We start from the raw sequence: 22,610 nt of genomic DNA on the forward strand, positions 1-22,610 counted from the left end.
GTTAAGTAAGTATAATCATACAGTATGTAACCTTTTGAGATTGGCTTTTTTTCACTGAGCATAATGACCTTGAGATCTATCTAAGTTGTTGCATTTGTCAAAAGTTTGTTCTTTTTGTGGTTGAGTAGTATTCCATGATATGGCCGCACCAGCATCTGTTTAAACATTCACCCATTAAAGGACATTTGGGTTATTCCCAGTTTGGGGCTATTACAGTTAAAACTGCTATGAACATTCATGTATAAGTGTTTTTGTCAATCTAAGTTTCCATTTCTCTTTATTTTAATGATTACGTTTTGGCCTTTAATCTGAAAAGCATTGATTAAAAGTGTACAACAGAGCGAGTGCAAGCAGCTAGAAGCCATGGAGCCACCAATAAAAAGAATGTCCTTAAATAAAGCTCACAGAGTAAAAATCAGATCCACTAGTCCTTCCCTCCAACACAACAGAGTACAGGCACAGAACCGGTGATGAGCCCCAAGAAGCAAGGAGGAGGCTGGGGAAGTCAGCGCAGGCTCCCAGGCTGCTGTGCAGAGGCAAAGCCCTCTTTGGAATGGGCTGAGCAAAGCTACCAGCTTCCCCTGCACACACCTCATAACCACTGCTACGGTTAAAGGACAAAGAGAAAAACCCAGGAGTACAAATACTGGGTCGTATGGTAGTTGCCCTGCTAGCTTTGAAGAAACTGCCACACATTCTCATTAGCATGTATGACAGACCCAGCTGATCCACATGCTCTCCAGTATTTAGTTTTACTACTGTTTTTATTTTAGCCAGTCCAGTAGGTGTGTAGTGATCGCTCATTGTCGTTTTTAATTTGCTTTTCCTTAATACACAACTACAATTTAAGAGATGTCACAAGAGAGTTAACTGATTGCAAACTGGACAATTTTTGTCTTCTATTTTGGTGGTTCTCAGGATTGACTTTATGTTAGAATCACCTGGGAAGCTTTCAAACTATCTCCAAGCCCAGGCTATACTTTAGACCAATTAAATCTGAATCTCTCAGGGTAGACCCAGGCATCATTATTTATTCATTAAAATTACCCAGATAATTATAATATGCAACCAAAGGTGAGAACCAGTGTTGAATCTAATTTCTACACAGACACCAGAAATCTAATCATACTTAAAGCTCTTCGTTGATTCCTTGTAACCTGTGGAACAGATAAAAACCCAAGCTTGTTGACCAAATCCTCCAGATATCCCTGCCTGTTCCTCCAGTCTCATCAACCTCCACTTTCTGTCTACACTTTATGCCCTGGTAGTAACGAATTATTTGTAGCTTGCTACACATATCATTATGTTTCATGTAAAATTCCTGCAGTTAGAACCTAAGAATGTGCATTTTTATTAAGAACTCTAAGTGATTCTGATGCACAATAATATTTGAAAAACACTATATTTCCACTAATTGCAAAGTGATTGACTATTTTTTAACTCCTCTAATCTTCATTTATTCATTCACCCAAAAATATTGAGTACCTAAAATGTAGACAGCACTGGAGATGCAGTGATGGAAGGTCCCAGCAGACAAGTAAAAATGTGACAAGTACCCAGGTGGGTAAGCATAGGAATTCAGGGAGCTAACAGGAGTAGCATCCCACTCACTTACAATCAAGTAGAGGCAGCTCGAGACTTGAAGGGTGAATAGGAATAAGCTAGGCAAAAGAGGCAGAGGAAAGGATAGAGTTTTTCTAAAAGAGAAAAGAGCATGTTTAAAGGCTAACAAAAAATGACATGGCTTGTTCAAAACATTTTAAGACCATTGGTATGGCTGGAGCAAGAAAGGGGAGGAACAAAGCTAAACATTAAATGTTCAAATGTTTTAATCATATTACTTGAATGTCTCTAATAAAGTAATATCAATAAATAAGAATCAGTGGAGTCATTTTTCTTAAGCAAACAGTAAATGCTAATTGCAGGTTGAAAGGCTTTAGAAAATTCAATTGGAAATAGCCTTCACTTCATTAAACTCTATTAACAGCATTTTTTTTTTTTTTTAGCTTCTGACCCTGCCCAAGAGTAGCTGACCTTAAGTTCAGGGTCAAGAGATTTGCTCCGGGCACTTATTTCAGACCCTAAATTTAATGGGAACTAAGTACTCTCTCTTAATCCAAGAGTTCAACTCTGATGGAGGAAATTGCTCTGCTCTCTAAATGACACTAACACTTCACTATTCAAATACATGTCAGCTGTGTTGCTGAGCATCTACAGCAGATGTCATTCTGCCGCCTGAGTCAGTGACTTGAAGAAGCTGCCCTCCCAGCAGTGTGTGTGTGTTTTGGAGAGGGTGGTAGGGATTAAAACATAAGTTCCCAATTGAAGCACTTTAAATTGCTAAAATTTCTACAGTACTCCATTGGAACCAAAAGGAGAAGTCTTCAACTGAACTGCTGAAAAAGTTATCAAGAAAACTGAAGAGGAAAAAAAGTAAGTAAAATTTCATTTCTAAAAATTAATTTTGAAAAAAGGCAAGTTTCATCTCACTGGGGAGATCTGCTGCTCCAGAATGATTTTAAGTTAACTTAGGGATATTTTAGTTTTATTCATATTTTGGCAAAATTTATGAGCTGCAGATCATTTCCTGAAAATAAGACATTGTATAGTCCCTGCCAACACTGGAGTAAATTTCACTTTATCAAGCAAAACTGTTCAGACTAACAATTAAAAAAAAACTACCCTGGATGCTATGGAAGAACTCTCCTTCCTCTGGATCTCTGAGAACAAATACAACCATGGGTCCATTCGAGGGAGCAATTATGCATCAGAAGACCCTACCTGAACGTCACCACTGACCGGTATGAATTAGGACTTGCCACTGCCATCACCACACAGCTTTAATTAAGAACCTTTCTGAACGTAAGGCCATGTGGACAGAGTAGCAACGTGGCAGATCTTCTGATAAATCTGAGGGTTCTTCAAGAGGCTCTAGAGCAGAACATCTGAAATCAGGGCTATTTTAGAAAATCCAGGACCTGTTGTCACTGCTCCTACCTTTAATTGACTTCCCATCCAAACCTTGTTGACATGGATGAAGACCAGGCCAAAGAAATAATAATCCTTGAACATGTAGAAGCATGGTTAAGAATTTATATTCTCAACCAAATATGTTTTTCCACTGTTAGCAGTTTGCAAATCTTTTGAAGACTCAAAACTCTGTAATGTAAGAGGACATAAGAAAGGCCCCACTGGCCAGCTTCTCAAGCTTCTTTGCCACTTTATGTAACAAAACTAAAAACAAAACTCTCTCTTAACCAGAATTAAGGCTAGAGAAATTGTGTGAGTGTGTGTGTGTATGTGAGTGTGTGTGTGTTTGTGAGATGGGAGAGGCCAGAGCTTGAATACAACACTAAAGGGATTCTACCATGTCCTTATTAAATATCTGTTCATTCCATTTGTAACTGCCTTCTTCTGAAGGTAACTCAAGAGAGGCCAGCCCTTAGAGTATCAGCAACTCTGATACTTCCCTGAGGGCAGCCTGAGAGTAGCAGGGTCTTTCTCTCTTGCTTTGAGTCCATGTTCACCCAATTTTGGCTCTGGTTAATGGAGCATTCAATACGAAAACAAATAAAAATGTCCTCCAAATCACTGCCAACATTGAGGCAATTGGTCTTCCCCAAACCCCTACATTATATGTCCCTTTCCCACCCATCTCAAAAATTGAATAGGACAAGCAGGCAGAGGAGCAGCAAATTTCAAATAAACTTTTCCCTCCTTTCCTCCCCTTCTCCAACTCCAGTCCTTGGATCTTTGTCCTCTGCCCTAAAAGTGTCTTATTTTTTCCCCTCTTGTCATCTGGCAGCCAAGAATACTGAACGTGGCTTGAAGAAACAACATCATATTCTGGAAACATTGTACTAAGACAGCTGACAACATATGTTAGTGCATGTACTCATTCTTTAGATTTCTATGCCATTTTAGGGCAAAGAGAGGGTTTGGATTCAGTTGTCATGGGATTTTTCAAATTTCATGTGCTGTGGGAAAAAAAGCAGAGCTTGCTATGTTTCATTTTTGCAAAGTTATGAGGATTAGGGAGTTTTTTTTTTTTTTCCGTCCCATGATTTAACATGACTTTGAAAACTGCCTGTTAGTTCACAACATAATTTTGATATTGCAATGCCAGAACAATCTCTAAAAAGAAAAAGCAAATAGAGCTCACTAACAAGGAAACAAAGATTCCTTTCACAGATGACATGGTACATTTCCAGGGTCTGGTCCAATAAAGATCAAAAAAAGGTGATCCTCACAAACGGCATGTTCAGACCTTTAGGCACCATTGTCTTTCTGCAAGTGTGAGCTATCTTTCAAGCTCACAGATGAACCCCTGGCATGCTTATAAGCTGGCTGTTCCTTCCTTGTCCTTCCTTCTCTGTCTCTTTTATAACCTTAACACTTCTCTTCATAAGAACTAAGCTAGGATGGTAAAAGGAAATGATTTCATTTGGGTGGAGAAGGGAAAAGATACAGCTTTACTCTCAAATCCTGTAAGTCTAATGTGCTGTGCAAGAAAAAACAGCTGCCAAGACACGAGCTGAGTCTCCTTAAGTGGCAGGGCCTCCCCAAGCTGGGGAGCAGCACAGGGTGGGGACAGGGAACAGACAGAATCAAGACTTGCATCTTGATTCCATGTTCATAATTTTCTCTATCCTGTAGTTCTCTCCCTCTTTATTTTAGCAGAAACAGTCCTTTCCAGAGATCTAGAGTGCTATGCTGGCAGTCGTAACTTCTCACAAACAGTAGAGAAAGGTGAAAGGACAACTAATCTCCTCAGCCTTGGATTGTGCAAAATGTCTATTTCTTAGATCGTTGTGTAATGTGCTCAGCCTGAAAACTAATCTAGAAATATATTCAGAAAGTAAGACGCTTTTAAAAACTTGGACTTAAGATTCTAGCCCAAGCCAAAAAAGCACAGCTAATCCTCAGGAGGAAAAATATTGCAAGGCATGTGCTAATTAAACGTAGTCTCACTTATCATGTCACGCTTTATCAACAGCATGCTTCAAAGAGGAGGCTATGCAAAATGCATTGACTATGGCCTGGGTTTTAGGATCACAGCCACACCCAGAATGGAGGTTGGTGGGCTTCTAACACGCAGTAGGGGAAATGAACTCATCAAGCCAGCCTCTGGGGAGCTCAGATTTGGGAATAGCTGGGAACTTAACCACTTTAAGTATCAATTTTGTTCGTGTGTCTGTTAATCCTTTTTTGGACGTAAGTCTTTGAATGTTTCATTTACCTCATAAAAAGAGGACATTTAAATTGTTTTTTAATTGTTTGATGACTAGGGTCCCACCTCTTTTCTCTTTGTCAGCTCACTTCCTTTGTAACTCTTTCACAAGGGGAAGGCCTTGTTAAACTGACCCAGCAAACGATGAGACGTTGACTGGACAACAATTCACTAGGAAGCAGGGTCATTTTGTGTTAACAGGCTCCAGCTCACTTGCCCTTTTTATAGTCCTTTTAGGGACCTGCCCAGGTGTATTTGTTTTTGTTAACATCCTTTGTCCATACACTTATTAAGAGGGTGCATTAAAATCTAGCTGGGCACTACAAATACTACCTTATTAGATTTTATCATTAAACCTTCATTGTAATCTATGAGGTATATACTATTATTATATCTATTTTACAGATGAGAAAAATGAGTCTCAAAGAATGTTAGTAACTTGTACAAGATAGAGAGACAGCATCTAAAAAGAAGTAGTCTATCTTCGGCCTTTGCTCTTGACCTCTGAACTATGCAGCATTTCATCTCAGTCCTGACTGCTGGACCATCCACATGAGCACTGATACCCTGTGAAAGGTGCTCATGCCCAGTGCTCCCAAAGTGGGGGGTCCTTCTACAGCAAGGACACCTGTGTTCTAAACGGAGGCAGGAAGAAAGCTCTGTTCTATACCTGGTCATGTGGGTGCCAAAGCAGCCAACTTGGGGCCTTGATTTTTAAATTTCTTCATGAAATCCATCCTTCAGTTTTGCCATAACCATTCTTTCTAAGGGCAAAGCATACATCTATGGGGCAAAGTGATGACCAGTATCTAAAAAAGACTCCACATCCTTCCCTTCCCACTCTCTCCATCAAGGCACCCTTGCAAACTCACTTTCATGGGGGGAGGAGAGCCAGGGTGGGGGTGGGTGGGAGGAGGGAGGACAATGGTTAAAGAATGGATCTCATACAAATCGACTCCTGGAGACCTCACTTGATAATTTACCAAAGTTTTCCATGACATTCTATTGGCCCTCAAGTACAAAGAATTAGATTCATTGTAATCCTGTTTCATGACATACTATCATCACTGATACATACAAGTCCTGCTTTTATTTACCTAATTAGCTATTTAATTGAATATTTTAAATAATTTAATAAGCACCAAAAAAACTACCCCCCTCAAAAGCTAGAACTTTGGAATAACCTATATTTATTCATATGATTCCTCCTCATCCCCTTAGCCAACTCCACAAAGTAACATCATACTAAATCCAGTGTTGATCATTCCCTTGGTTTCCTTTTTAAATAGTTTTATTACATCTGTACACATTCTAAAATGTATTTTTTTATTTTACTTGTTATTAACTTTAGAAAAAGGGTATCATGCTATAGGTAATCTTTTGAGGCTTAATGTTTTTAATTTAATATTATATTGATAAGATTAACCCATTCATTTAGACTGTAATTTTCCTTTGTATAACTAGACTACAGTTTATCCCCCAGTCTCTCATCCACAGGCATTTGGACTGTTTCTGTGTTCTCCTTGTTGTGAGCAGCACTGCTGTGAACATTCTCCAGCTCATGTCCTGTTGCATGTGTGTGAGTTTCTCCTTGGAACACAGCTAGATGTAGAACAGCTGGGTCAGATATGAGGCTGTTCAACTGTACAATCCAATGCCAAACACTCCCAGGCAAGTGTGACTCCTAGTTTAGATTTCACACGGGGACCCCATTCCTCAAGAAAGTAGCTCCTCCAGAGACTTGAGTCAGTAGCCAGTGCAGACTCTCTAGCCTGCAGAGGAAGCACGGTAACAAGTCCCAGGCACCGAGAGCTACAGGCTTTACTAATTCTGGTGTAAAAGGGCTCAGAGTTAGCATTAGAACCATATTGGGAAGATTTGTGTTTTCTGATGTATTTTATGATTCAGTTAGCTGTTTAGTAAACTACGTATAGTTATTTCCCCTGTGTATGGGCTTAGTCATTCTCAATAAATTCTTTTATTGGTTTGTAAATCTCAAAATTAAGAAGCTTCTCCAAGTATTGTTATGTCTACTCTCTGAACTGAGGAGTAATGCTGGAGTGCTAATAAATATAGCAAGATTCTGGTATCTGAAGTGGGCAGTCAGATAAATCAGATACTGTTTGCAGATAATGCCTTACTGGCTTATGTGGGTATGCTACATAAAACCACCATTGCAGAGATGCTTCTCTATGCCAATTAAATAGAAAGAGCTGTTTTCATTTTCAAGAAAGAATCCAAATGCTATATTTTTTAATCTGAGTTTAATTTTTTAAAGTTTTCTCTCTTTTCCCTCCTGCCAAATTATTAGATATCATTTCACTTTCTCTTATAATTGGGCCTGTTTTCCCCTACAAAATAGTCTTGGAATCCATGGTGGGATTAGGAACCACCAGCTAAACCTGTTACAGTTATGTGTAACGTAAGAGTAAACGGGATCTGAGGGAGAGTCTAAAGAGGCTCTCTTCCGAGTAAAGTGAATTTCATGGACTTAACATAGTTTTAAGGGCTAAAGATCTCTTTTGCTTACTTTCTTGTTCTCAGTTGTATTCTGAGTGGGAGAGGTTACTAAATTGCCAAATTTCAACTATTTAAGATAATTAAGCAGAGAATTCAGACCACGACTCAGGTTCTATTTCAACTCTGATACTTGATTGCTATCTGATTAAGCAACAAGCTTAATCATCCTTTACCTCTCTCAGTTTATGGAGTCAGAAAATTAAAATGACCACCCTCTTCAGGTAGAGAAAGGGGTTGATTGTCACCATGTACCTGAATCTTCCACTAGATGACATTGCCACAGCATAAAGCATTATCCTAATGAATTAAGATTACCTTACAGCATGTTGACCTCTGTTTAGAAATCTCTAGAAAGGACTCTCAAGCTTCTAAGCCTTTCATTAGGCAAAGAAGCAAGTAGCTGAGCTTTCCTAACAGATATTCCAGCTGGTGCAAAAGTATACCAGGCTCTAAGGCAGATATTTTATATAGTTGAAGGGAAAAAATCCAAAATGTTGGATGTCTAGAAATCTCACTTTTTCTTAAACCATTATATAAAGTAGCATTGTACTGAAGTGGATCAAGTGAAGGAAAAAAGCAAGGAGAAAAGAACATTTATCTTCTAATAATCTTTGACTAAAATTTGCCAAAGCAGATCACAGCAAGCTCTGTGTGGTATACTGCAAATATGACCACAAACTTGTCTGCTTTATTTAAGTGGAAGCTGTTTTCCTATCCTTGGGATCTGGGATAGCCATGGGTCTTGTTTTTGGCCAGTAAGACATTAGCAAACTTGACACAAACAGAGGCTGAACTTACCCTTGCACATTGGACCATGCTTTCATGCTTTCAACATGCCACTACCATGAAAAGAAGCATAGACTAGCCTACTGAAAAATAAGAGAACTTCTGAAGGAGAAGCAAGTGCCCTAACTGCACTGACAGCCAATCAACCCCTAAAAGGGGTGGAAAGAACCATTAGGCCACCCATAGGTGACTTCTGACACATGTGCATCTGAAATTCAAAAACAAATGCATAGAACCATCCAGATATTGCTAACCCTCAAATTATACATTGAATAAATGGTGATTGCTTTAAACACTAAGTGTTGAGGTGGTCTGTTACTCTGTAATACACAGCTGGTACATTGAACATATATTCTTTCTTCTTTCTTGCTTCAAATTAGTCAGGTGATTCAGAGGATGGTCACCTAATTCCCTCCTCTTAGAATGGATCTTGACTGACCTAGGCCATTGATCTATTATATTGCCATTTATGGTTTATTGTCTGTGTCACTGATATCTACAAGTTGTAACTGATCCATTGTCATTAATTAATGAGCAATGAAATCTGAGGGGCGATCAGTTGTGGGGCTGGATTTTTCTCTGCTTCCAAACAATATCAAGTATGAGATTATTGCCACCATTTTGCTACCAGCCCAAGGATAACCAACATATAGAGGAAAAGGGAACCAAGAGACCCTCAGAAAAGCTGAGCTTGGCCCTCACACCCTATGCCTGTGGCTAAAGCCCCCACTTCTGGGTCTTTTGTGATGGGAGGATCTGAATTTTCCTATTGTCTGTGCCAGTTTGAGTTGGAGTTTTCAGTTTCTTGCCTTCCTTGAGTACTCACTCCCTGTACAGCAGGACATGCCAACTGACAGCTAGAAATGTGTCATTTGCAATAAATATTTTACGGCCATTGCAGCAAAAAATGTGAATTTTTAACAGAAACATGTAACAAATAAAATATTTATTTTCCATGTTTCTATACATCTTAATCTTATTAGATTTTGAGAATATTCTTTGATGGGGAAAGAAACTTAAAATTATGCTATTGTAGCAGTGAATATAGTTTCTGGACCATAATTTCAGAGCTACATATAAGCTTAGGTAGATATAACCAAAGTCAACTCTAAGATCTAAAGGAAAACATAATGTATTTGTTCATCTGTATCAGGTTATAGTTAACATTTATTAGAAGCCAAATTTATCAGTTTATTTGAATGATCTTAGAGCATAGTTTTCCACTTGGAGATAACATGGAAATAGCTTTCGAAGGAAATTAGTAGATACCACTTAAAAGACAACTCTTTATAAGCCCAAGCAGGACCAAATTAGAGACAGAGTGAGATGTCTGATGACCACTTAAAAGAATTTTGAGTCAGAGTAATACTGAGTAAGTATGAAATTGTTTTTACCCATTTTTAAAAGCCTATGCATCTGTGATTACTTTCACATTGGTATGGAACTTGCATGCAATGAATTGCACAAATGTCTACTTTATGGAATCAGAGACAATGTCAGGCAAAAAGCCCACTATCCATTCTTCATGACTGTCTCCAAACTTGGCCCTAATATATAGCTCACTCCTGAATAAATTCAGTGAAATGACACATCAAAATGCTTTTATTAGAGAATGATTTTTTTCTATGAATGTATTTGCCAAAATGCATTCTTTTACTTTCCAGAGAGTCCTCAATAAGTTTCTCTTGAAAAGAAGTGTTCCTTGGTCTAATAAGTAGAGAAATGCAAAGGACAAGTGATTCACAATTGAAAGCTCTGAAAAGTATTGCTGTTTAATTAAAAAAAATTTTATTCCATTATTCTGAAAAATGCTGGTTTGTGAAATGCTGCTTTAGTATAATCTATTGACTTGGCAAAAGATGGGAAATGAGGTTCAAAAAGGAGACAGCAGTAAAAATTGTGTTGATGTGTTGAGGCTGGATGACTGGAAGACTGATGGTTCTCTTAATAAGAAAGGAAGCATGAAGAAAGTTTCAAGTGGGGGGAATGATGAGCTCCATTCTGAACGTGACGTTAAGATCCCTTTTCGGGTGTAACTGTCCATCGTTGGAAATTCAGGATTAGAGCTTACTGGAATGGTCTTGACCAGAGATGAAGATTCCATAATCATATACAGAAGCAACAATTAAAGCCAGGGCAATAGATTAAATTGGGAAAGAACTGATGAAAAAAGAAGAAAGAATGCCAAAGGCAGAACATCTCACTGTATTTAGGGAGCCTAATCAGAAAGTTAAGAAGAGAACAAGAGTCATATGTTCTTGTAGAAGCAAGAAGAGGATACAGTCTTAACAAGGAAGAAATGCTACCCACAAGGTAATAAGACTAAGACCTGAGATAATAAAGTCATTGAATGTAGTGATTTGAGGTGACTGAGGACCTTCTAAAGAACATTGGTGGCATTATGGTAAGAACCCACGCACTGTGAAAAAGGCTAAAAATTGAAGGAGTGCAGAGGAAGCAGTGGCCAACCAGCACTGAATATGTCAGTGATGAAGGGAATGAGGAAGATAGGTTGGTAACTTAAGAAAGAGACTAAAAGGAGTATCGACATTTTTAAGATGTAAAATAGCCTAAGGTTTTTTGTAGGCAAAAGAAGTGATTCCAGATGTAAGTTAAAAGGGAGATAGTTGATAAAGTTTCAAAGAAGCTAGGGGTTGGAGGTCAGGAGTCTGGATGATATTACTAGAAGATAAATTGATAAAGCCTTTTCAGAGAGCAATGTGACAATATCAAAATTTTAAGTGTACATACTCTTCAACCCAGCAATTTCACTAATATAATTCTGTCCCACAGAAAAACTAAAGCAAGTGTGCAAGGATTATTTATTATAATATTAGTTGTAATAGCAAAAAATTGAATGCCCTTCAGTAAAGGGATATTTAAATAAATCATGGTATTTATTTAATAAATGACTTAATAAACAATTTTTATTTAATAAATAATTTTTATTTAATAAATAAATCCTGTACAGGATACCATACAACTATTAGAAACAATAAGAAAAATATTCACTTACTGAAATGGAACAAAGCTCAGTATCTTGCCACTGTACTGTAAGCTGTACTGGAGCAAGAACTGTTTTCTCACCTTGTATATCTATGTCCTATAATAGAGCGTGACTAATAGTAGGTGCTCAATAAATACTTGATGAGTGGAGTGTTGAGTTTTTAAAAAGTCTTACAGAATAACATGCAAAATGTGAAGAGTCACATTTGTTTTATATATACATATATATGCTCAAATAGGTTTATACGTGCATAGAAAAAATTCTAGAAGACCACTCAGCAAATTAGTTATCTTTGGGGATGAGAATCAGATGGGAAGTGGAGTAAGAGAAATTAAGTACGTACATTTTTAATTACTTCTATATTCTTAAATTCTTAAATTGAAACATGGATTTCTTTAATAATCTCAATATGTCAATAAAAGATACAAAATCACTAGAGAAATGGGAAGAAGAGCAATAGAATGGGTCAGCCTTGGCCAGGGTCAATCCCCTCTCTTCCTGAAAGACAGTAGTGAACAATGGCAACCTTAGGGAAAGGTGGGAAAACTAGGGAACTCAATCATGTTTCTCTATAAAGTAGAAACCAGTATCACTTCTAAGAGTGAGAGCAGTAGTGACTGGCATCTGAGAAAGGATGAGAAAGTTGGGCACATGGACTCAGTTTTAGAGCAGAGGAGGCCTTGGAAATCATTCACTCCAACCACCCATTTAACAAGGACTTGCCAAAAAACACCCATTTTTGTGAGTGACTGTGCTAGTCCAGTACAACGGCCTCTAAAAATAAGCAAAATAATTCAAGACAGATGAATAAATGAATCGCCAGACATTTGTGAGGACTCTGATAAGGTTAAGAGGCGGAATCATGATGTAGAGTCTACACTATACCATGGCATTCTGTGTCAAGGCCAGGCAACCTGTGAGCTGGAGCAGAAGCAGGAAGTGAGTGGAGAATGGGCAAGCTGGTGAGGGGAAATGGTGATGAGTCCTGGGAGATAAAAAGTGTTTCAAACAATAAATACATAAATAAGCAGAATGAGGAGCTGGAACTTGTCCACTCATGAGAAAAATTCTGAGCATAGAAAAACGGTATCAAAATGGGAGACAGTTGAATTGATGACTGATAGATCAGGGTTTAGACTGATTGGCTCAAATGAGCAATAGGCCACTGGATTGTCCCAGTTTCATCCAAAGAATCAAATCTATGCTAGTGTTATGTGAGTAGATAAGTGGACAGAGGTGCTGCCACAATTGTAAAGGCAGTATCCACTTGCTTAATAAAACATGAAATCACATCAGTGAATCAGAATGTCTGCTGGTCCCTGGAATCCTCAAGGTGGATCCTGACCTACCACTTTTAACAGGTGTAGCTAGCAACTCAGCCCTTCATGAAGGCAGTGGCTGATTAAGGCTAAACATCCTGGCAGGTGTGTCTGGAATAGAGGCCCAGACACTCAACAAGCCTTTTGGACACCGTGTTGATATTGTGTCTTCTTCCCAGATTCAACTGACCTCTCCCAGACTGATGTCCTGAAATGATGTCCAGCCATGATGCAGTAATTGGGACTGTCAGAGTGGATGGTGGACCACAGCATATGGTATTGTCCACCATTCCAAAAAGGGATCAGAGGCAACTGTTTAGGTTATTAAAAGGGGTGGGGGTAAAGAGACAGAAGGTACAGACAATGTTCTTCTGATCTCTCTGTGATTGCTTTGTGTTTTAATGCTGCTGGCTTTTTACTTTTTGTTTATTTTTAAATTTCTTTTCCTTTTATGGCTTACCCTCATGTCTGTGTTACACGTAGACAAGAAAGGTTGAGTTTGCCTGTGCCCTACTTTGGTCATATGTGCTACTCAAAGCTACTCAATGGTCTCAAATTCATTCCTGTTTTATTGGGTTAAATAAAAACATTTTCCATGAAAGACTGAGTTTGACTTAGTCTAACAGTAGATTACATGAAAGCTGTGAGTAAACAAGGAATCTACAGCCCCAATTACATAATACTAATTCCCCTTATCCCTCAGCATCCAGCACACAAGCAGATGCTCCTTGTTCTGCACAGGTCAGTCAGGCTTGTGTCTACACTTGGCCTTGGACTTATTTATGAATTTCACATACATTTTGTCATAATTTACCCTTTAGCTTTTTACCTAATATAATTGTACATTTAGCATCTTCACCAAAAGCAAGGATAAAATGATTTACAGCTAAGAAAATACATGGGCTAAAGGGAATGGAATTCAACTTCATTGAATGTAGTAACTCAATAATTATTTTTTGACTGGCCCTGCAGGTGGCCTAATGGCTGGGAGCTACCATGCTTTCCTGCCACTAGAGTCACAATCCCCTGCTGCAGTGTCCTTTGTAGTTTGTCTGGTGTTTTTCCATCTCCAGCACTACATGATTTGATGGCCTATTGTTCTAGGAAGTACATACCATAGGGCCAGTGAAGAGCTGTATAATAGAGGGGTGAATTGAGGACAGGAGTTATATTTTTAAATTCTTTTCCTTTTGTGGTCTCCAGCGGCCTTATTTCTTTTCTGGTCTACAGTTCTGAATCTGGCAGAGTTTAAAATAATAACTCATATTTCTCTTCCCTTTGTTGCATTTGATTTGTTACATGAACTGTCCACAGGCTTTCTTGAGGCATCTAAAATATAGCTTCAGGCACAAATTACCAAATCCTGGGTTCAATTATTCCAGCAGGGATGGCCATAATATAGTCCTCTCAGTGTTGCTTTCTAAACCATCCATCTGTTCCCAACCATGCCCAGAATGGTCATGGTGTCTGGATGGGCCCTTTATTAGAAAATGACAGCCTTGAAGCTGAGTGGGACCCCAGGCTCATCTTGCCTCACTTTATATTTTATAGAGGGAAAAGGTGAAGGCCAGGGAGCTTAAGAGACTAGTTCAAGGCTGTGACTAGAGAGGCGCAGCCCTGGGGTGAAACACCAGGTCTCCAGCCCTCAGGCCAGGGCCTCTTCTCCTCCCTGTGCTCTTCTCCAGGCCCTTTATGGATATGCTTGTCATCATTCATCATAACACCAGGTTAAAAATCACACTAGACCTTTCTCAAAGGCACTCCAGCTGAATTAAGCACAGAAATGTCACAGGCTCACCTTCAGTAGCCAGCTGGAAGAAATGATTATTTCAAGCTCTTTACTACATAATCATATTCACCCAGAAGATCTCTTCCCTTAGAATACAAGCCTGAGCCACAGCAAGCCCAGTCCTTAGATCATCAGTTAATAAAGGGAGAGAGAGGATCAGCCTTCATTTTTATTCAGTTGTTTAATGATGAAATGTGTCTCCTTCCAAACATACATTCCTTTTCTCCTATCCTATAATCAATTTTTTGTCATTGGTATTTTTGTTTTCTAATAAATATTCATTTAAGAATAATAATAAGTGAACTTTTTCTCAAAACCTGATGGACAGCAATCTTGAACACTGCTTTTTTTGTATCCTTGATGCTCAGCTATGACTTAATTTGGATCATACAAGTTAAGAATGTCAAAGACTGATGATATCAGGAACCAGGTGGAATGGGAAGAGATCACACCAGGCTGAGAACCTGAAAATCAGCCTTTGGGCCTTAGTCTGCTACTCTCTGATGTCTTCATTTCTCTCAGCTTCAAGTTGGATGATGACTTTCCCCACAGAGTTGTCAGGAGAATTATTTGGGACAGTGTAGGTGAGAGCATTCTGTATACTCAAAATGATGTGAACTGAAGACCTTTGTAAAATGCCCTAATTCTAAACATTTTAGTAATTATAGAGTCTGAATTTGAATCCTTGAGAATACCAGGCAGGAAACTGTCCCCTCAATTATTGTCTAGTTCCCCTAGAAAAGCCTGTTCACATCTAGGAACTTATTCCTATGGATTTCTACTATGTCTAATTCTACAAATAAAATTCAAATACAGAACTGAGTCTGTTAAGGACATGAGTCATGCTCAGATCTCTTTGGACTGAAAGAGCCAGGTAATTAAGGACAGAGTAGTTGGAGCCATGAATTATCTGGATAAGGAGTAAGATGGGGCCTGTAATGAAGGGCTAGATGTTATCTTAGCTTGATAATCAGCCCACAGCCATGTGATAGACTGAGTAGCAGCCTCCATGAAAAATGTTAACAAATGTTAGATACCATGTTGATAGTAAAGCATCTGTAATTAAGTTATAGCTTCTAATATTAAAATGACTAAAAGAAAAGTGAAAAATACTTACTGAATTATGCTATACACAACACAGAATTCTATTAGCTTCATAATCATCAACCTATCTCTGTTTTTCAGATTTCTCCAGAACACATTAGTCATATAACAACAGTAATAATACTAATACTAGTAGTAATAGTAATAGCAGCTAAAGTTTATCGAGTGCTATGTCCAGGCATTGCTCTGGGCAATTTATATGCATTATCGTATTTTACCCTCACAAAAACTCTATGAGGTAGGTACACTCCCCATTTTATAGATGTGGCAACTGAGACTTTGAGAATGATATAACTTCCCAAGATCACATAGCTAGCAAATAGGAAAATTGAGAAAAACAGACAGTATGAATCTACAGACTGGGCTTTTAACAACTACATCTAGGTTCTCTTTTAATAAATGTCTCCAAACTGACAAACTTACAGAAAATCAATACATTCTATATATAGGTTTTGCTTTTCTGATAACTGTTTCCAGAAGACTAAGATCTCTGCTCTGCAAACCATCTTTTATACACTCATCTCACTGATACACTCGTAACAATCCCTTTCAAAATCACATTTCTTAAATTCCTACCATTCTTGTATCAGAATCCTTTTGGTTTTCAGTAACAAAAAATCTGACTCAAATTTACAATAGAAGGTATTTCTTGGCCCATGAAATTGGAAAGTTCAGAGGTCAGTTTGATTCCACAGCTAAACATCTTCGAAGACCCATTTTCTTACTCTCCTCATGCTGCCTTCCACAAGGTCAGTTTCCCCTAAAGGTCCTTCCCTTGGGACTGCTAATGACTGCATGGGCAACAAAGTCCCTCTTCCACATAGAAGTGAGAGCTGCCCTCTTGACCTCTAGAAGCTCTCTCCAAAAAAGGAAAAAGCCTCTTTCTAGGAGATCCTAGCAAATCTCTCCTTCCATCTAATTGGCCTGTATCAGTCATAGAACCATCTCTGACCCTACAATTATGCTTCATGATGGGATGGGATTCCACTGATTCATTTAGATCTGAATCAAATGTCCCACCCCTAGAGCAATGAGACACTAGCACAGGTACTATGTTAGGGAGGTGTGAATGCTCCACAGAAAATCAGAGTAATTACCAAGAGCTCTCCTAATGTCTGCTAGAGTTCTCATCAGTAGCTCTAGGGTTCCAGTGATATTACAGTGAGAACAAGTCTAGAAATCCCCATAGAATAATGTGGCTGTACTTAAAGGTGAGAACCTGTGTTGATGGGTCACTTTAATTAGTAAGAACTGCATGAACTACAATCCCAAATATCATAATTGTTTGTTTTTAGTATATATACACACACATAATCCTTTTTAATTACTAAAAAGTGAAGAGGACTTGGGAAATGACTTAATAGGAAAGATTATCTTTTTATTAAATGAAAGAAATATGTTATGTCCTTAGCTTGAGATAAATATAATTATAAGTGTGGGACTTTTGAGAAAACAAGGACAAAAAAGGAGAAGAAATTGAAGCAAGAATGAGAGAGAAGAAGGAGAAAAACCATTAGTGTTTTATTTGGAAGTAGTCAAAATAGTCAAAGTAGACGCAGGGCCAGTAATTAATGACCTTTACTAAAGGATGAAGTATATGATGGATAGAAACTATCTCAAGGAATCACTGTCAAGCAACACCTTCCACTGGCAGAGAAGAACATGTTGTGGCTTGGCAAGCTCATGATGGTGTGTATTGGCTGGGAAAGACAAGTATCAAATGTTGCTTTCTTTCCTGGCCTATCTGTCCCCTCTGGGGGAGGGAGGAGGAGTGGGGATGGGGGTGCTGAATCCAATCAAGCTAAAATTCAACTCAGTTTCAAGGAAATACTGGTTTTACAAATTGAGGGGTCTGTGACGCAACTGGATTGGCCCAGGGATGGGGAGATGTGTGTGAGAAACACAGTAACGGTTCACATGCATTATTCTGTGTTTGTAACCTGAGGTCTAGACTGTTATTGTAACAATCTCCCAACTGGTCCCCCAGGCTCCAATCTCTCCACTTCAGTGTACTCTCCACATGGTTATCTGATTAACCTTTCTTAACTCCCTTGTGATCCTCTCTCTTTTCTAGTAGTAAACTAGTAATCCAGCCCATACCTATCTATTCCATATTACCTCCCATTATTCACCCAGATGAATTTTCCACAATGCTTCAGCCAATCTGCCCTTGTCCTCGCCCTTGCTTAAACGTGCATGTTTTTTTTTCAGTCCTATGCCTGTGTCTACGCTGTTCCAATTGCCTGAAATTCCCTTCTCCATGCCCCTCCCCTACCTGTCTTCCCATACCTAATTACTACACCTGTGTGTAATCCAGCTCCAACCTAGAATAGAATCTCTTCTCACTGGGCTCAAAGGGTTCCCTTTCTGCTTTAACTCCCAAGAGCAATGGATTTGTCCCCTGCTTGACCACCTATTGACTTGAACTATAGGTACTGCTATTACCTATATGCTACAAACCTCCCTAACTAGACTATAAGGTTGTCCCATAGTATTATCCATAATATTATCCACAGTTACTTGTAGATCCCAAATAAATAAACAGTTTGTAGATTATGCATTATGTATTATGAATTTATTATGTTTTAAACATAAGTCTTTGAAACGTTATGCTATGCTGAACAGAAATTGACACATTGTAAACTGACTATACTTCAATAAATTTTTTAAAAAGTCTTTAAAAAGAGAAATGAATACAGTTTAAGAATCTGATCGAAGAGGCATCTAAAAAAACCATTTCCCTAAACTAAATTCTTCAACATCTCCATTGCCAACTTGTACCTCCAATTCTCCTTCCCATGTAAGTAATGGCAAATCCAGAATTTGAAGACTTCTCACATCTAAGGCTAACATGTGGACCAAGCTACCATTATCTCTCCCCTATATTATTGCAAGAACCTCTGATCTCCCTGCTTCCTCCCTCAACTCCTTCCCTATAGTCTATCTCCCACATGGCAAACTAAGTCAAATCATATCACTTATGAGCACAGAACCTTCAAATACTTCCCATCTTACTCATAGCAGAAGCCAGAGTCTTTACAATAATCTCAAAGTCCTACATAATCCACCACACACAGCTCCCTGCATTTCTGACTTTACTTCCAACTACTCTTTGCCTCCATCACTTCATTGTAGCCTCTTTCTCAACAAGGCTAGCTCCTTCACCCCCTGCAGCTTCCACTGTATCCTAAAGCACTTTTTTTCTCCATTGTACTTCCATTTGACATAATGTATTCCACGCATATGTACTTCTCTTGCTTGATTGTTTACTCTCTTTCTCCTACCCTTGCCTCATGAATGTAAATTTCATGGAGGCAGAAATTTTGATCTGATTTCTCCTTTACTCCATCCCAGAGCCTAGAGAGGTGCCACTTGCTAGGTAGACACTAAAAAGAAATTTGTTGAATGAATAGGTGATAAGTAAATCTTATTTAGAATGTTAAATATTCAGGGGCTGTAGACTACCTAAGGGATGTGGTGGCAGTGACTTGAGAATCTTTCTTCTAAAGGTCAGATTCTGTACATTTGAATTTTTTAGTACCAGATCAGTTTCTCACTTGTAAGAGGAGCAGTAACTACTACAGTTCCAAACTGTAAAGCACCATGCAAATTTTAGGCATTGTTAAAGTTATGTGTTCCTATTTCTGAAATTTTTTTCCCAAAGTCAGCTGATTTCCCAAGGTGAGCATGTCCAGCATGTGCTTTCTAGAGGATAATGCAAGGGATACAGGGCAAATTATAGAGCTTTTGAGCTAGCATCTTACAGTCTGGTTTCTGCAGCTGCTCACACAAAGCAGGTTAGAACATATTTTAACCCTCCGCCCTGTTTATACACCCACAATCGTGACAGAAATCCTTCTCTTAAGGAATCTTCTCTTCCCTTTGTGGTGCTGGAGGTGCAGTGTGTGCAGGGACACAAAAACCCAGTTTCTCAGACCTCCTCTCTTGAGTGTTGCCCAGTTATCCTTAATTGAGTCATTTCTTTATCAAGTTCCAGGTGCTCCTACTTTCTATTGATCCCGTCACTGAGTTAACGGATGTTGACGCCTCCATTCTTTGTTGATTACATTACTGCAGAGCATCCACCACTTCCCTTTAGCCTGATGAAGTAATTATTCCAGCAGACCTAAGGAAGGCCACAGCTGAGGTGCTTGATAATCCTTATTAGGACTGTTCTGTCTCATCTGTTGGTTTCACTCCTTCCTCCATCAGGCCGAACCACTTGGATCAGGACGCCCTCATTGCCATTGTCATTCCCAAGTGCTCTCTGAGCCCCTTCTTCATGGGTAGAGTCTCTGCCCTTGGGGCTTACAGAGTCAGGGCAAGAAGAAAGGGCTTCCCAGCCTCCTACTGGTCTCTCAGGCTGCCCTCATCCACACTAGCCAATCCTCCCAAAATGCACATCTGAACACTGTGAGCTATACACAGTAATAATAAAAACACTGGAGTTACAGTGACACGGACAAAAAGTTAAATATATATATATATACATATATATACATAGTTTGATTCATTTTTGTAAGAAAAAATAGATTGAATCTATAAAATGGACATATATTAAAATATATTTTACATACAGTATATATATAATGGACTACATAGAATATAAAAATAGATGGAATCCAGTAATATAGATATAACAGAAGCCTAAAGGTATTTACACCCAAACATTTTCAGTGTTGTCAGTCATTGCCCCAGAGTGGCACGATTCCTACTGACCATCATTTCCTTCCTGTTTGACACCTGTACTTTCCAATTTTACTGCAGTTATTACATTGAGTACATTAAATTCTTTAAATGCCAATATGAGCATGTCATTCCTGGGCTGAAACTTCTTAACTTAAGAAAAAAATGACCACAATTTAATGACAAGAATGGTCAGAGAAGCAAGCACAAACAGCCCCCTGCCATGAGGTTTTTAACTGACCGTCAACTGGCAGGAAGTTAAAATGGGAGATGGGGGTCTCTCTCTCTCTCTGCTCACACTCTTCTCCCCTCTGGCCTTGTGTCTCTTCTATGAATGACTCTGGCCCCATCCTTTCCTAGTGGTTCACGGGGCCTGAACTTCCACAAGAGTCATTCGCAGAGGAGACGCATAGGCAGAGAGGAGAGGAGTGTGAGCAGAGAGAAAGACCCCATCTCTCTCTCACCTTCCTGCCACTTGATTATCAGAGACCTCATGGCAGGGACTAGCTCATACTCTTCCGACCAATCTCATCATAAAATTGTTGTCACTAGTACACAGTCCCCACAACAATCCTCTGTCTAATTATGTCCGAGATTAGCACTTAAAAACCCAAAATAGCATCTGACGTGTCTTTCTATTTGCAGAAGGGCTCATGGGATGCATTAACAACACCCTCACTAGGTCTTTGGAGACTGTGGACAGGCCCAATAACTAAGTGCTAAAAGGAGTGGGCGCCCTGATATTTATCTGTTGATAACTGTACCAAGGGACTCAAGAGAATTCCAGAACCCTTTCTTGATAAAGCTGCCAAACCATCAGATCTGCTGCTGCCAGAACTAAAAATAGCTTAGTCTGGTTGGGAAAGCATTGGTCTGAGAGTCAGAAGGCATGGGGCCCTTGTTCTGCACTAACCGGCTTAAGTGTCCTTGCCATTTAACCTTTAGCCTCTCTGAACGTTGTGCTTCTTCTGTGCACTGGAGATGATGGAGCAGCAGGCCTTCCATCATGGGGCAGGTGGGTGTCCCAAAGAAGACAGTAGACATGAAAGCGCTTGGTGAATGCCTGGAAAGGGAGAGAGGGAAGGTCGTGATAAGAAAGCAGCCACACTGGAGACACTCCCCAGTTGTCATTTCAGCAGGAATCAAATCCTCCCACACTTGGGCCTTTGATAGTCTTGGGGTGGCCCTTTGGTGAGGAGATGACGCCCTTTGTTCTACTGCCTTCCATCTTGCTGTAAATTAGTCAGCCAGGTCCCCTCCTTGCCCACCTGCCTGCCGTATTACTCTAAGACCCGCGACTGCTTCATTTATGGTTAAGGCATGGAAGTCTCAAGTAACAGCCAGAAATGTGAATGGCTACTCTCAGCAAATGGGAGGTTACCCAAATCACAGGATAAATAAACACAGTTATTTTTCCTCTTTAAAAATAATTCTGTTCTTTTTTAAGACTTTAAAAATACAGTAGAGTTAAACAGTATATATTGAGCACTGACTATCTGCCAGGCTGTGTTAATGCTTTATTTACATTATTTCATTTATTAATCATGAAAAGGGCATCATTATCCCATCTTACAGGGGAGAAAACTGACATTCAGAGAGACTAAGTTCTGTCAAGCTCCCAGAACTACTGTAAATAGACTTAGGATTTGAGCTCCATTTTATTTCATACAAAACCCATGATCCTCTATATTATGCTGTTTTGCCTCAGAAATAGTATTCTCCACAGAAAGAAGATAAAGAGGAAGAGTTAGAAGCGTATGTTTAATCAAAAATAAAAAGTTCATAGGCCTCAGATAAATGCAGTTCTACCCTCACTGCTCAAGCCTCTCACAGAACATGAACACCGCCTGGCGAGAAGGGAGAAGAGGCTCTGGGTCAAATAAAAAGTGTGCAATTACTTGACAGTTAATGAGGAGCAGGACATAATCCTTCAGAAAACAAATGTGAACAGTTTTTGTATATTGAAGAGGTTTATATTTGAAGTCAGAATATGATGTGTACATATATTATTATTAATTGTTATTACTTAAAGTTCTTTTAAAGTGAGAGTAGAACAGGATATCTGAGCATCATTTTTCCTCTTCAGAGTCTGGCCATCTTGTTTCCCAATATAAGTCTCTTGAAGAACCAATTCAACCAAACATAAATTTTTAAGTTCTTTTCCTTAAT

General features: G+C 39.0%; 1 protein-coding gene across 1 annotated transcript in view; it reads left to right on the forward strand.

Moving 5' to 3' along the window:
- The first annotated feature begins 2,410 nt into the window (after positions 1 to 2,410).
- Positions 2,411 to 22,610, forward strand: part of LAMA4 (laminin subunit alpha 4) — a 163,811-nt gene continuing 143,611 nt past the window's right edge. The window contains exon 1 of the mRNA XM_074368470.1: positions 2,411 to 2,433. The gene's annotated coding sequence lies outside the window, so the exon portion shown is untranslated. The remainder of the gene's footprint in view (positions 2,434 to 22,610) is intronic.

Source organism: Camelus bactrianus, chromosome 8, assembly GCF_048773025.1.
Source record: "Camelus bactrianus isolate YW-2024 breed Bactrian camel chromosome 8, ASM4877302v1, whole genome shotgun sequence".
Taxonomy (NCBI): domain Eukaryota; kingdom Metazoa; phylum Chordata; class Mammalia; order Artiodactyla; family Camelidae; genus Camelus; species Camelus bactrianus.